The 16,352-nt window shown below is 43.7% G+C and overlaps 1 protein-coding gene across 3 annotated transcripts in view; it reads right to left on the reverse strand.

Moving 5' to 3' along the window:
* The window catches only part of WIPF1 (WAS/WASL interacting protein family member 1), a 116,683-nt gene that overhangs the window by 56,806 nt on the left and 43,525 nt on the right, over window positions 1-16,352 (reverse strand). The window lies entirely within an intron of this gene.

The following is a 16,352-nucleotide window of genomic DNA, read 5'->3' on the forward strand; positions in this document are numbered from 1 at the left end:
TTTTGGGCTGCTCTGGAAAAAACACATTGAGCAATAAGGGATAGAATACTTTGTGTTCAATGTTTCCAGAGCTACTCTCTGGCCAGGAGAAATACCAAATCACAGGCATCTGGAAAAAAGAGACGGCCCAGAAAGAACGATGATCTTACAAAGCCTGCAAGCACAGCCTGCTCCTGTCCGTTCCCCTGCCCGCCGTCTGCTTCATACCGAGCTGTGGGCATTGGAGCAAACTAATTCTATCAGAATTAGTGGCTCAAATACTAGCGTGGCTTATGGTGGCAATGGGTTGACTTCCAGGGAGTGAAATGTTATTGTCCTGATCACCTTGAGGACGTGGAGCGGTGAAAAGCCGCAAGTCCATGGAGAAAGAAGGAAGTGTGGCCATGGGAGTCGCGCCACGTGGTGCTGCTGCTCCCCACCAGGGCTGCCCCAAGGGCTGGCTCAGCTGCAGAATATTACCAGAAGGCCCAGCGGCATCTCTCTGTGTGGCTTATACACCATATTATGCTTTCGTGGCTGGTCCACGCATGGAAAGTACTGAACAAAGATACCAGAAAGCAGACAAGATGCAATGTGGACTGACGCAGAGGTGGCAAGGGTGCGGCCCAGAGAGAGGCAGAGGGTTGCTGGTGGCCTCTGAGGCTTCCTTTCATTTCCACAGTTCTTAGTCACATAATTTCCTTTGTGGATTTAACAGTAACCAGTAGGCCTTGGAAAATGAATCGGTATGCTAGATGGAAAATGCCAAAGGTCATCTTGTCTTTCAGCAGGGTTTTTTGTTTACCCTTTCTTTTATACTCTTCAAGGTCTCTTTCCAGAATAATTTAAAACCCCATCATTACAAGTGCTTCCTTTGTGCCTATATCCCCCTTCTGAGATCAGCTGCAGCTGGGCCTACCCCACCCATGGCCCAGCTGGGTGAAAGGAGGCCGTTGGCCCAGTGGTGGCCGGCGCTCAGGCCTGAGAGCTGGCCTGCATGTACAGCTCTGCTCACACAGGGACAAGGTGACACAACAGGCAGCTCAGGCCCCTCTCCGTCTCAGAAGGGTGAACTGGCAATCCTGGGGGTGGGTGGCAGTTGGTCACACCAGAGAGGCAAGAGGAGGCAAAAGGGAACAGCTGAGCCACTCAGTGAGCGACACAGGGGCAGAGAGGGACCAGGGTGTGTGTGGGTTTTTCAGGTGCCTGAACTGCATCCCAGTCTTAATCATTCTAACAGCGTTAATACCAACAATAACCAGAGTGACCACTAATGTTTGTCGAGCTGTCACTATGTGATAAGTAGTATTCTAGGCACCTTTACAAATATTATTAACATATTCGATTCTTACAACTCCACAATATGCATGTGATGATGATGGAACTGAAGCCCAGGGAAGTGACTTGACCAAGGCCACCAAGCTTGCAAGTGCAGAGACATAATCTGAACTCAAATAGCGTGGCTCCATGCTCTAAGCGGTCTGAGCCTCCCTGTGGAGCGAGACCGGGTTTCCTTTCTCCTTTACTGCCACCCTCTCTATGACGGAGGCCTGACGGAGGCTGCTTCGTACTCTCCTAGTCTCACAAGCAGCATTCTTCTTGGCCCCACTCATTATGAATCTTACTAACCTATGTATAAATTCTAGAACTGCTTAATGCTTACTATGTACCAGGAACTGCTGAGAGCTTTGGAAGCATCAAAGAAGACTCAGCCCCCTGCTAACCCTCGGAACATTATCCTTATTAATACCAATAGGGAAAGACTTGGCCTGCACACGATGACCATGCTAGAAAGTGCTTCTGGTGTTTACATTGTAAAGTCACATTTACGTGACCCCGTGCATGATATATACACTATCTTATCTTTGTACACGTTGTGCCCAGTTTTGCATAATAATATGCAAATTGTGCTCTGAGCTCACTGAATCAATGATTTCTAAAAAGTACTTTTTAAAAATCATCCAAGCAAGAACAGACATGGTGAGGATGGCCTCCTTGGAGGTCTTCCTTCCTAGGATGCAGGGTCCGAGGGAGGCTGAGGGGATGGCAACAAGTCACAGCCACGCGGGCTGGGAATAGCCCTGAGAGAGCCTGTAGGTGGTGTGACAGCATCGTCTCCAGGCACTGCAGAACCGTGGTGAGTTCTGGCAAAGTGTCGCCTGAGGTGAGATGCCATGGCCTTTCCTCTTTTCTACCATAGCTCAGTGTCAGCAACTTACACACACATAGACCTCCTTTGCGCCTGCACGAGTATTTGTATACGTCTGTAGCACCCTTGAGTTGGTGCCCCCAGACACCAGGAGGCTCATCTTTTCCCCTCTCTAACCCTACAGCACCCAGCACACTGCTTTGCATTTGGCAGTCATTTAAAACATTTCAAACGATTTTTTCCCTAAACTATGATGGTAGCATTAAGACTAATGTGGAAAATGGTGAGCATAGGTAAATTTAAAGATAAGTTAGCCATCATCCTACTGGGTAGAAATACACATTGTTAACTTTTGTGAATATTTCCTTCCAGTCCTTATATATGTCTAAAATATTTTAAAATTAGGATTATAATGTATGTAGTTTTGTTTGTTTGTTTTTTGAGACAGAGTCTTGCTCTGTTGCCCAAGCTAGAGTGCAGTGGAGTTAATGCAGGGATAAGGCAGAAAAGGAAGGTTGAGAGAGTCTGAGTGTAGCCACTTTGGCCAACACCAGACCCTAACCACCCTGAACAAGGATGTCACCAGCAAGTCACCAGGCTGGAACCACCCAAGGATGGATGAATTACTAAGCTCGATATCTTACAAACTGCACTTACCTTTCTATGACAGCAGTTTATGGTTAACCTGACCTCAAGACAATGCTGGTCATGCATGGGGCTTTTGAACATTTAAAAATGTTACCACTGCCTCATAAGGGGTCACCCTCCTGCTGGGGGAGGACCCCTCCTCTATCTGTGGAGTCGTATCTGTTGTCTGTCTCTGTCAATAGACTTTCTGTCACTAGTTAGCTCATGCTTGAATTCTTTCCTGTGTGAAGCCAAGAACCCACTTGGTGGGTTCAGAGGGCTTTCCTGTCTTCATTGGGACACTGCTGCATTAGTGTCACCATAGCTCACTGTCCAATGACTGGGCTCAAGCGATCCTCCTGCCTCTCAGCCTCCTGAGTAGCTGGAACTACAGGCATGTGCCATTATGCCTGGCTAATTTTTAAATTTTTTATAGAAAAGGAGGTCTCGCTATATTGCTCAGGCTGGTTTTGAACTCCTGGCCTCAAATAATCCTCCTGCCCTGACCTCCGAAAGTGCTAGAATGACAGGGATGAGCCACTGTACCTAGCTTGTATGTAGTTTTGAATCCAGGTTTTGTTATACTTTCATGGACTAAATATTCTTTGAAAACATGATTTGTAATGACTGTATGGTATTTATTTATTTAATACTTATTTAACATTTTCCTATTGCTGGTTATTTAGTTATTTCTTACTTTGCTTTTACAATTGTGCTAGTATCAGTATCCTTATACACAAGTCCTTGGACACTGCTAGGATTATCCCATTGAATAAATGATAGAAACATACATACTCAATCAAAGACTTTGAACAATTTAAACCAATTTGATAGACAGTGCGAATGGCATGTGGGGAAGGCCTAGACTCCCTCTGGCCACATGAAAGAATGCTCCATTCACCATACCCTGTCGACACTGTCGTTTTAGAAGATCTCTATCTTTTTTTTTTTTTTTTTTTTTTGAGACAGAGTCTCACTTTGTTGCCCAGGCTAGAGTGAGTGCTGTGGCATCAGCCTAGCTCACAGCAACCTCAATCTCCTGGGCTCAAGCGATCCTCCTACCTCAGCCTCCCGAGTAGCTGGGACTACAGGCATGTGCCACCATGCCCAGCTCATTTTTTGTATATATATTTTTAGTTGGTCAATTAATTTCTATTTTTGGTAGAGATGGGGTCTCAGTCAGGCTGGTTTTGAACTCCTGACCTTGAGCAATGCACCTGCCTCAGCCTCCCAGAGTGCTAGGATTACAGGCATAAGCCACCACGCCCGGCCAGAAGATCTCTATCTTAATTTGATTTCATTAATGGATCAGAATAGTGCATATATTTAAACTCTATGCCTCTAAGTAAAATTTCAGAAGGACTGCTTACATATTATTAAGAGCAAAACAAGTCTATGGTCAGCAGTCCCCAAATTCAAGACCCTTAAAACCTTAAAATGCTTTAGAATTTCAGAAATAGAAATCACAGAGAGAGAAATCAGTGAGAAAAGTGTTTCAGTGTTTAAAGAAGGTAACCAGGGTGGGCACAATGGCTCACACCTGTCATCTTAGCACTTTGGGAGGCTGAGGTAGGAGGATCGCTTGAGGTCAGGAGTTCGAGACCAGCCTGAGTAAGAGCGAGACACTTCCTCCCACCCCAATCTCTACTAAAAATAGAAAAAATTAGTTGGGCGTGGTGGCATGTGCCCATAGTCCCAGCTACTCAGGAGGCTGAGGCAGGAGGATCACTTGAGCCCAGGAGTTTGAGGTTGTTGTGAGCTAGGCTGACACCACGGCACTCTAGCCCAGGCAACATAGTGAGACTATGTCTTTAAAAAATAAAAATAAAAACGGTAACCAAAGCTCAGAAAGTGACCTGGCTTAGGCACTCAACTTAACTAGAATCTAGGTGTCTTGCCTGGCAAGTCATTTCTTTAGAATGGGCTGATTCATCAACCCAACGGAAGTAACAAACCACTGTTACCAGAGTGAAAGTATAGGGGAAAAACTGCATTAAGAATATATTTGAAAAAGACACAATTATTATTCTAAATTCTATTTTATCTTCATGGCGCCAAGTCAGAAAAAGTTATTTTATAGGCAAAAGTAAAGATTCATATCTAACTACTTCTCTATTCTCAAGATCCCTGCTTAAAGCTACGAAAGATTTTTTTTTTTCCTGGAACCATTAAAATATTCAACATTATCCATTATCCTCTCACCCAGCCAACTATTACTACGTCTATACTGTGGCCATGCCCTGTGCAGGGTGCTAGGGTAGAAGGCAGAAAAGTATCAAGATAAGAAGTGAGGGACTCATTTTGGGGAGACATGGGAACCAATAATCATACTGCATGTGACCGGGCAGTGACAGGTGCACAAGATGCCATGGGAGTGGCAGCGCAATGGACGTGGAAGGCTTCATTCACAGCGAGCAGAGACACACGAGCTGTGCCTGTGCTTGAGCGCAGGGTACCGGGAGAAGGGAGGAGGACGAGAACCCCAGGAGTGAGAGGGCGGGGCCCGTGGGGCAAGCTGCAGTGAGAGGTGGCTAGACATGGCGGCCTGTGGGGGCAGGCGCTGGTGGGAGGTGAGGCTACAACGAGGGTCTGGGGGCTGGCAGTGTCAGAAGTTTGGACTTTTGCCTGGAGGTGTGGGGGACCCACGACTATTTAAGTAGTGGTGCTATCATCAACTTTGCGCTTTTTCAGGCTCATTGTGATGGGGGAAAGGAGTAGATACGCTGAAGGCCGGCTTATCTGCCTTAGTCCAGACCACAGGGTCGCAGGCCTAAATTAGGGAGAGGGAAAAGAAATATAAAAGAGGAGATAATAGAGATAAATAATAAAGGGTAAAATTTAAAAAAAAAAGTTTCTCCATGTGTCTCCTAAAATCATCTCACAGACCACCAGTGGTATGATTGATTATCAAACTTTGAAAACACTGTCTCAGAAATGATATCCCATCCTCTCTGCCACATTTTATTTGCCAGAAGTGAATCATTAAATCCAGCCCATACTCAGGAGGAGGGATTTATACCAGGGCATGAATTTTAGGAGGTGGAGATCATTGGGTGACGTCTTATAGACTGTGCACCACTTAATGACACAAAATACCTGTGATTTCTATTGGTGATGATGTCACAAGTGTTACTAACCCAACTGCAGTTTGCTTGCTACATTCATAATCAAAGGCAATGCAAAATTTCAGTTAGAAGTTAGTGAAAATAAAGACATTCTATTTTTCCCATCCAGTTCATAGACTTCAGGTTAAAAACCCCTGTGATAAAGGATGCAGCATATCTTGCACCATCGAAAACTCAGTCTGGTGCTTTGTGGATGGGCACAAGGATTCCTCACATTCCCCTGGAATCTACCATCTGTGGGCATTTACTGTGTTTGTGAAAGATTCTTTTTTTTTTTTTTTAAACCATGTGGTACTGCTAGTGTAGCTCGGAAATAAACCAACTCTGAGAACTTCCCTCACAGCTGCAAAAGGCAAGTGTTTGGCACCAATAAATCAGGATTAGGGGAGCTCAGCTCATAATGAACCTTTCACCTCCTCTGGGCAGGTGGTCACCAACTGAACTCTGGGAGCAAACAAGCCAGGGTTAGATGTAATCACCACTGTCCTCGTGGCAGACAGGACTGGAGCAGAAAGCAAGTGGAGGGAGGGGGTCTTCCTGCAAAATTCAAATGTTGTTAAGACCTGGGCCCTCTGAAAACACGAATCAGATTGTTTCTAGGATCCCTGCTTCACCTCTGCTTATTACCTTTCCAGTCAAAATCACTCAGGTATTTTCTTTCTGGACAGTGAAAAATAGCCTGGGATGCTACCAACAGGCCCCTATCAGAGAACCAGTGAACTGGGACACAATTATAGGTTTCAGTTTTGCACTCCTGGACCCCAATCAAAATTTGCCATCACCTGTTCACAGAAATGTTTTTCCATGTTTCATTTTACTGGGGTAGAACAGGGACAATAGTGAAAATATTTAACAATCAATGAGGCACAGGCACTAACCAGTCAGGGCACTGACCGATGCTGGAGCGGTGTCCCGGGGCACCCTGTGCTATGCCAGGCACCAATCCTTCAGTTGCTGAGTGACAGGAGATGTCTTAGGGGCCCTGCGGGTATGCTCAGGTGACCATTCACTAATTGGTTTTGAAGCATCTCGGTATTTTAATAACCAGTAACTATGTTATCTAATAACCAGTGCAGACAAGACTGATTGTCAATTGAGGGGGCTGCTCCTTCCAAGGTCCCCCATGGAGGGCGACTGGTGTGGGAGCTGCCCTGGTCACCCAATAGTGCTCTGATGCTGGCACTATGGGGACAGAGCCCAGCTCCCCTTTCTGACCCCTGAGCTGAGGCCGGAGCCCCCAGGTCCTGGACCACTTCCAAGGCTCACAGAACCCCTCGCTGAGGTCTCCTCGGGCGACTGGCTGGCAGTCTCCCAGTTTCCAGGCGCCCTCTGGGAGCAGCCAGGGACAGCTGCTGCCGGCTGGCACCAACAGGCTTGTGTGCAAGACAGGGCCGGGTGTTCCCTTGCGGGCTGATGGAGGGGCATGTTCGCAGCCCACAGGGTAGCCACACCACTGTATAGGGGAGAGGCCAAACAAGAGACTGTTCACAGATCCTCCCACTTCAAGGACTGCATTAGCAATCACTCAAAATTTTGGAATTGAGCCCCAGGTTTTAGGTTTATCACAGAGGAGATCACTCTGCATTACCTCTCGGTCAGCATTATTTTGCAGAGATGCTCTGGTTTGTTTTACTTTACTCCATGCTTCTGGGAAGTGGACCGGGAAGGCTGGATGCAGCCAGAACTGAGTCTGAACTCTGGCTCTGTGGAAGGTGGTCAAGTCACTTCGCCTCTCAGAAGCAGTTCCCACCTCTGCAAGTGGGGTCAGAGTACCGCCTGCCTCCCAAGCTGGATGAGGGTCTAGAGACATAATATGAAGACGAATTTGATCAATGACCTTCTTGAAAGCTGAAGGCAAGTTTGAGAATTAAAAATTTTTAGTCTCAGTTTGGGCTGGGAAACACCAGTGTTATTCTAGTGTACTAATTTAGGTATTTTTAAAATAGATGCTTTTTGGCCGGGCACAGTGGCTCACGCCTGTAGTCCTAGTACTCTGGGAGGCCAATGTGGAAGGATCGCTCAAGGTCAGGAGTTCGAAACCAGCCTGAGCAAGAGCGAGACCTTTTCTCTATTAAAATAGAAAGAAATTAATTGGCCAACTAATATATATAGAAAAAATTAGCCAGGCATGATGGCGCATGCCTGTAGTCCCAGCTACTCGGGAGGCTGAGGCAGGAGGATTGCTTGAGCCCAGGAGTTTGAGGTTGCTGTGAGCTAAGCAGACGCCACGGCACTCACTCTACCCTGGGCAACAAAGTGAGACTCTGTCTCAAAAAACAAAACACAACAAAACAAAACGTATGTCCCTCGATATCCATGAGGAATTGGTTCCAGAACCCTTGTAGATACCAAAATCGGTGGATGCACAAGTCCCTAACATCAAATGGCATAGTATTTGGGTATAATCTACGCACATCCTTCATATGTTGTACTTTAAATCACCTCCTCTACATTACTTGTAATACAATCTAAATGCTATCTAAATAGTTATACTATACTGGTTTTTGTATTATTTTTCATTGTTGTGTTGTTATTTTTAAAAATTGTTTTTGACTATTTTCCATCCATGGTTGGTTGAATACAAGGACGCAGAACGCACAGAAATGGAGGGCTGACTGTATCATCTTTGCCACAAGAAAACGGCAAACATTAATTCATTAAATCTGTATAACTAGATAATGTCTGTTTCAATGACAATAAATACAACTTGAATTATATTTAAGATATAAAATATACATACACATAAAAATTATAACAACCTTACAATATTTCTTTCAATTGCCTTGATGTATATAAAAGCAGAGGAAAGCTTGATTTGTTTAGGCATTGCTTTTGCCCATTGTCTTAAAAAGAGGTTTTTTTCCTTAAAATAAGAATTATGAAATCACTGGGGTTTGAGCAGTGAAAGATAAGGTTTGAGATAAGAATCCTGACTCTTCCACTACTGTTTATCCAAAAGAACATTCTCTCTCTTCAATGAGTAGTAAGTCACTGTGCAGAGTCCCATTCCGTTTTTGTTTGGTTTCATTTTGTTTTTCAGACAGGGTCTCACTCTATAGCCTGAGCTACAGTGCAGTGGCGTCATCATAGCTCACTGCAACCTCAAACTCCTGGCCTCAAGCAACCCTCCTGCATTGGCCTCCCAAAGTGCTGGGATTACAGGTGTGAGCCACCACACCCAGCACCCATTCCATGTTTTAAACAGGTGTTTTAGAAGCTACAAATGAATTCAAGAGTGATACTAAACCACAGAGACCATTAAGAAAGATGAATTTCTTCCAGAATTTTAACTCTTATATCCAGACATCTATATCCAACTCCCCACTTCACATCTCCACGTGGAAGTCGATCTAACCAACATTTCAAACTCAACATATCCCAAAGTAAACTCTTAATATCTCCCTTCCACCAACAACTGCTCTATCTACAGCCCTCCCCATCTCAGTTTGATGGCATTTCCATTCTTTCAAGGTTTAGGCTCTAAACCTTGGAAATCTTCCTTACCTCCTCTCCCTTCTGCTTATTATTGTTCAATCCAGCCATTAATCTCGTTGGCTCTGCCTTCAAAATAACCAGTCTCCAATTACTCCTCACCACCTGTACTCACATCGCTCCCTACTCTGAGTGAATGTCAGAGTCCTACGGTGGCCTACAGGGCCCTCCAGGGTCTCGCCTCCAATTTCCCTCCTCCTCATCCACCCTGCCCAAGTCTCAGTGGCTCCCTCTGTTCCTTGAAGGCACCGGGCATGCTCTGCCTCGCCACCCTCTTGCCTTCCCCATTCCCTCCCCTCTTCTCTGTGACAGCCACTCTCACTACCCACTGCACCCACATGCCACGGCTGGGCTCTGCTCCTCCTTACCCTGTTGCTCTTCCTTTCCCACAGCATTTATCCCTCTAACTTTCTAATACACTACATCATGTACTATTTTTTAGGTTTATTGTTCACATCCCCCAACTAGAATATGAGATCCACATGGAAGGTACTTAACAGATATTTCTAAATTAAGGGAAAATGTCCTCCCCCACCCCCCAAAGAAACAAACGAACCAACAAACAAAAAACCCTATAAGAACATCTTGTGTCCCAAAAGGGCCTTGTGATTTCTAATAGCAGGACCCACATATTATATCTCCTTTTCTTCTTTTAAGAATGCTTGTGGCATTTTGAAGAGGAGTAACAAATAAGCAGGCCTGACACAGAGCAGACCCTAAAGAGTCCTGAGGAGGGCAGATCACTGCAAGCACAGAGCATCGTCACAGGGGTCCCAAACCTACTTTTTAGCTGGAAGCCAGAGGGATCAGACTCAGAATGCTTGACCCACATTAAAAAGTCACAAGAGGCTGCTGAGTACACCAGAATTTACAAATAATGTCATTTCTTTCCAGTGACCATGTTCATTGTCCAGAACATGCCCTTCTGAGATAATGGTCCCCAGGAACCTGATTTAGCATTCAGAAGGTGGTTCAGGAATCTTGGAATCAGTGCTAAGGATGCCTACGCCTTCTGAGGACAGCTTACTCCAGGCAATGGTGAGCCTGATATTTATCCATACTACTCAATCCATATTCGTGTCCATAAAATTTAGGATCTCTTTTTCTGGCCAATCCTGGGCAACCCCTGAAATTTTTCCTCTCTGGGCCGCCTTCTTCTTTGCTCTGTGAGGAACTGGCTCGTTGCATACAAACTTTCTCCAGGATGGGTTAGGTTTCTACCTACAAAATTACAACCTTAGTGCTGTGTTGTCTCCTAGGAATTAACACTCTGCTGGAGTTTTGGGAGCTCCTCAAATCCTTAGTCTCTTAGTCTATTCCACTCAGGCATAGGTGTGGCTCTCTAGATCCCAGAGGGGCACCTGTATTCAGATTCCAAAGTCCTTGGGACTCCTCAACATTGCTCCCTTATGTGGTGATCAGTGTTAGAGTTGGAGGCTTGTTCTACACCCACTGTCATCACTAAGGAGCTAATGTGACCACAGACAAATCACCTAACCTTTCTGGGCCTTAGTTTGCAAATCTCAAAATAAGGAGATAAAGCTCTCTAAGGTCCCTTTGAGTTCTGAAAAATCCAAGATTCTATTTTTTTTTTTTTTTTTACCTATCTCTTTAATTTTCAAATAATGACAACAACATCTGAAAGCCTCTTTCCTAAACTTTTCCCAAGGCCAGACAGATGTTCCTAGCACAGAAGTAGAGGAAAAAATTAGTTTTTGAATTATCTAACATTTTTGTCTTTTAGAGCAAATTATGCTCTGGATTTTCAATTCCCTTTCCTCTACTGCTACCTCCTTATGGAGTTCCAGGCTGCAGTGTGCTGTGACGGTGTCTATGAGCAGCCACTGCACTCCAGCCTGGGCAACATAGTGACACTGTGTCTCAAAAATAAATAAATAAATAAATAAATAAATAAATAAATAAATAACTCTGTTCACTTCCTGATTCATCCGGATCTATCTTATAACAACATTATTTTTTAAATTATTTTTCCTATATAAATAACCTCTCTTATTTTTATTCTGGCAACTATGCTCATTAGCCTTGATTTGTCCCTGTTTTGCAGGGAAGGTTATTAAATGCTCTGGAGAAGAGGAATAAAAAGCTTAGTTAGAGACAGGGCCAGGGGAGGAAGCCTGCTGTGCACACAGGCAAGTTCTGGTCTGAGTTTTCAGAAGGTAATGGGCACGAAATGGTGGAGGTGAAAATTAGGAGCAGAAAGAAGAGGGAAAGCACAGGGAAGATGAGAAGTAGTGAAGACATACACTGTTTGCTTTGAAAGAGGTCACAGGAGAGGCCTGATGGCAGTTTATCAAGAATGTTCATTTCACTAAATGACTCTAGAACTGGGACTTTCCTCAGCAGTCACACTGCAGTGAGAAGGCGGAGTCGTGACACCAGTTCTCTCCCATTAGCAGCGCCCTCTGTGCAGCTTTCTGCACGGCAGGCTGGGCGGTGTTGGGCAGCCCCTCCCCTCTATTGGAGCCGTTTTCAGGAGTCACAATCATTCTACGTGTCTCTAAAGCCTTTAAGACCTTAAAGACCAAATCTTTCCACTGCTGCCATGGAAATCAAAGAAGGTGCTCTAAATCACCACCGTTCAATACAGCAGTAACTTACTGCAAGAAGGGCAGTTCACTAGCAAACCCTCCAAATGACTAAGTATAATATGTGCATAAGATCCTCGTCTGAAGTTAGCAGCATATTCCAAATGACTACAGGTTCCAAGGTATTATCTAATGACTTTTAATTGAGGAAACATATGCCCTTAAGGATCTCCCCCCATTATAATATACATACTATATATATAGTATACACACACATATAGTATACACACATATATTTGTGTGTGTGTGTACTCATTCAAACACGTATCCCACTATAACAAAAGACTCTGTTTTTGAGCCACATTAGGATGACAAACCAATACAATCAGTTAACTTAAAATACATCATATTAAAAATCTAGGCATGAACACAAATAGAAAGGAAGCCTAATTCACACCAGAAAAGAGCAAAATAGACATTCTGGTAAGTATCTAGCTCGTTAGACAGTCCCAAAGCAATAACTTCTCATTAGCACTGAGAAATTACAATGCTAGTGGTACATGAATACTTCCTGGTGAAACTGGCACAAGATGTCATATAAACTAGGAATAAATGCCTCTTAAATTAAGCTTGTTTCACCAAGATAGGGCTCTACTTTAAGGACTTATCTTTTCCCAGTTTATTATTTTCCCGGAAAGGCTTCCTATGCCCTTTCATAAACAAACAAATGCAACTGTTCTTGTCCTTTTCATAAACAAACAAATGCAACCATTTTTGTCATCATCTGATGCTTGTTTTTGGGGAGGACACACTTAGAGACTTTTTTTCTCCTTTAAACAGCACCAACGTTCTAACTGATGAAGAAATGGAGAGAAATTGAGATAGCAGAGTAAAAAAATCGATCAGGCATACACAGGCAATCTCTCTCCTAGTAGTGTCATGAGCGTACATTGCATTCATGATATTTTAGTTAGCAGACAGCACCTTCAGCAACAGAATTACCACACAGCACTGAGTCAAACTGTCCATCACATCTCTCCTTCCATTTCCTTGCAGAAAATCGGTAATCTAAGCACCTACCGTGGCCACTTTTCCAGAATAACCCCACTGGTCTTGCTCATTGTCCTGGGACAACACCCCAAGTCCCCTTTGGATCCTTACTACCCAGAAACAAAACATGAACGTTTTGTTCGAGGCATTCATGATGGAAAATGGTAATGACCCTGCAATCTGAGCTATCTTCAAACATGTGTTTGGAGAGGGAGGGTGGTATAAGAAGACACAATTACTGGATGATTCTCAGAAGCTAAACATAGAATTACCATATGAGCCAGCAATACCACTTTCTGGGTATACACCAAAGGAACTGAAGGCAGGGCCTCAAAGAGATATTTGCAAACCCATGTTTACAACAGCATTATTCACACTACCCCCAAAGTGGAAGCAATCCAAACATCCATCAGTGGATGAATAAGTATAAAAATGTGATATATACATACAGTAAAATATTATTTGGCCTTAGAAAGGAAGGAAATTCTGACACATGCTACAACCTGGATGAACCTTAAAGACGTTATGCTAAGTGAAATAAAACATTCACAGAAAAACAAATATTGTAAAATTCCATTTATATGAGGTACCTAGAGAAATTAAATTCATAGAGACAGAGACTAGAAAGGTGGGTGCCAGGAGTTGGGGAGGAAGTGAATGAGAAGTTGCTATTTAATGGGTGTAGAGTTTCAGTTTTGCAAGATGAAAGAGTTCTGGAGGTTGGTTTTACAATAATGTGAATACATTTAACACTACTGTACACTTAATGGTTAAGATGATAAATTTTATACTATGTGTCTTTTATCACAATTAAAAAAAAAAAACCAACCCCCAAACCTATGGTTCCTAGTATTTCCCAGTGTGATGGTGACAACAACAGTACCTTACACATGCCCAGGAACTTCTCTCTGAGCAATCCAGAGAGCTGGGCCTCCAGATTTGCTCATGCCAACTTAAAATGATGACGAAGGATGAGTTCAGTTGTAAAGGCTGAGGTTATCAGAGTTTTATTTTCTTTTTCCCTACTCACATGAATGTTTGGCATGCATCCCCATTTTATCCCTCTGAAACCCAGGCCGCCCAAGCATCTGTAGATAATGACTCACAATCTCAACTCTGGAATTATCTGGAGTTCTGGGGAGAAGATGCCTGCTGTGTGTCAGGGTCTGGGGAAGAAGAGAGATTTGTGAAGTCAGCCCCATTCCTCTTCTTATGTAGAGAATTCAGGAATGTGCTCGTACTGTTCCTCACCATAAAATTCACTCATTTTCTCTCCAGGTTAAAGGTGACCATTCATCTCTTTCCACTATGTCCTTCAAACTGAACTCAGTGTTCAACTTATCATTCATTCCAGTCTAAAAATTGCAAGCAAGATTAATACTTGGAGGTGCTCTCCACCACCCAACAGGATCTGCCACCTTCTGCCAGTTTGCATCCTCTATTTTTTTTTTGAAGAAAAAAACTACTTCCAGGCCTGGGAATCAGAGGTGTTGCATAATGACGACACTTTATAAACCTTTTCTTGCATCTCAAACACACAGGAACACAGTGAAAGTAGAAAGCTGGAAAAGAGGCTGAGCAATGGCTGGGGAGAGAAGTTACCCTCTAAAGAACTGGAAACAGCTGCTTTTGGAAAGATACATTTACAAAAAGACATCAGGTTCATCTGGAAAGTATTTTAACAAAATAAAAAGCCCGTTTCTACCATGAGCAGAAGATAAGCAGAATACAAAACTCCCTGAACAACAAAGCTCTATGACCAATTAAAAAAGCAAAACAAAACCGAAAGAAGAGTTCCTTCGAGGGATGTCCAGCCACTGCTAAGCTGCAAGCCGCTCCTGGTGCGGGAGGGTAGGTAGCACCGCGTACGAGAGACCTGACTATGGCAGTTCCCATCTGCGTGTCTCCTACTGGCCCGTGTGAAGGGCCCCAACTGGCAGTAAATCCAATCTTCCCTCCATCCCCCTAACCCAATGATGACGTGGGCTGCCTCAGTCAGAGCTAGCACGGGGTTTCTGAAACCCTCAGCGCTGAAATCTCCAGCTTAGAATCTTCCCTTATTCTGTCAGCTTCCTCTCCATTTTCTTGCACAACATGGTAGTAAAAAAATGAAAAAAATGTGGCAATCTGAGAATGGAATCAACGATGATTTTTCTCTTTCATCACTGTTCTGGTTACTTGGTATTATTGGGATATAAACAACACGTGAGTCCGCTAACCCTTCAACCCCTCGTTGTTTTTTTGGTACAGACACATTTTAGAGAACACTTCAGATTTCAATGAAGAGATGGCACAGGAAGATCCTAATCCTGGTCTCCTCTAAGGATCCTCCCTGCCTCAATTAACATATGAACACAGCCAAAGAAGCAATCTAGTATGTTTCCAAGACATCCAGTAAAAGCTCAGCTTGGCTAACCTGTTCAAGAGCACAGCAGTTCAGCAACATAGTAACTTCCTTCTTCTAATTCAGATTTGAGACATTTTCCTTTTCCATACATAGATCTGAATGCGGCAGATCATTTGTAAAAGCCTTTTAATGACTTGAGGTTCTTCATTAAACTGCCCCTCACTGTCCATAGGAGGAATAATCTTGGTCCCTCTGCATGTTTCTGGGCTCTTACTGTGCAATGTCTAACCATCTTTCTGGCTCTTCTGTAGACTCTTCAAGTCTTCCTTTCTACAGGAAGCACCAGGCTGAGGACAGAAAGCTCTAGTGACAAGCAAACCTCATGGCCTGTTCAGGCTGTGTGCGGTTCTTAAACTCTGGTGCAGGCAGAGTATAGTCAAGCTGCCCCTACCTCTCCTTCTCTACTCCCATTTTATGTTAGTAAGAGAAGGGGGGAAAAAAGGGAAGAAAGAGAGCAGAAAATATAAAGGAAACTTAAGAATTTGTAACAACATGAGAAATTATTTTAACACAAAATATAAGCCAAAAGATGTGTTTTACAAGATGAAAAGTACATAAAAACAACGAGCTTTTGCACACAGCCTTGCAGGATGTTTTTACGCACAGTATTTCTGTATCTTCTAACATCCTTTGAACCCACCCCCCCACGTCTGCAAACACAAGCCTATCTGCCCCATTTCAGATTTATGCTAATAGGTAAAAATGACAAGAGGCCTAGATGAATTCCATATAATAAGTTATCTAGTGCACATCTGAAGTTTTGTGTTTTTAGAGGCACAGAAGTTCTAAACAGGGAAGCAAGAGATTCTGAGAATTTCATTTTCACCATAATGGCTCAATGTTTGTTCCTCTAACAATACGCGGTTACCAGCCATGTGCCAGCTCTTCCATCCAGAGCCAAAGCAAGTTCTTCAAGTCAGAGAAACAGAGACAGTTCAAGGAAAGAAAATCAGGTTGTTTAAGAGTGGCCATGAAAG

This window comes from Microcebus murinus, chromosome 8, assembly GCF_040939455.1.
Source record: "Microcebus murinus isolate Inina chromosome 8, M.murinus_Inina_mat1.0, whole genome shotgun sequence".
Classification (NCBI taxonomy): Eukaryota; Metazoa; Chordata; class Mammalia; order Primates; family Cheirogaleidae; genus Microcebus; species Microcebus murinus.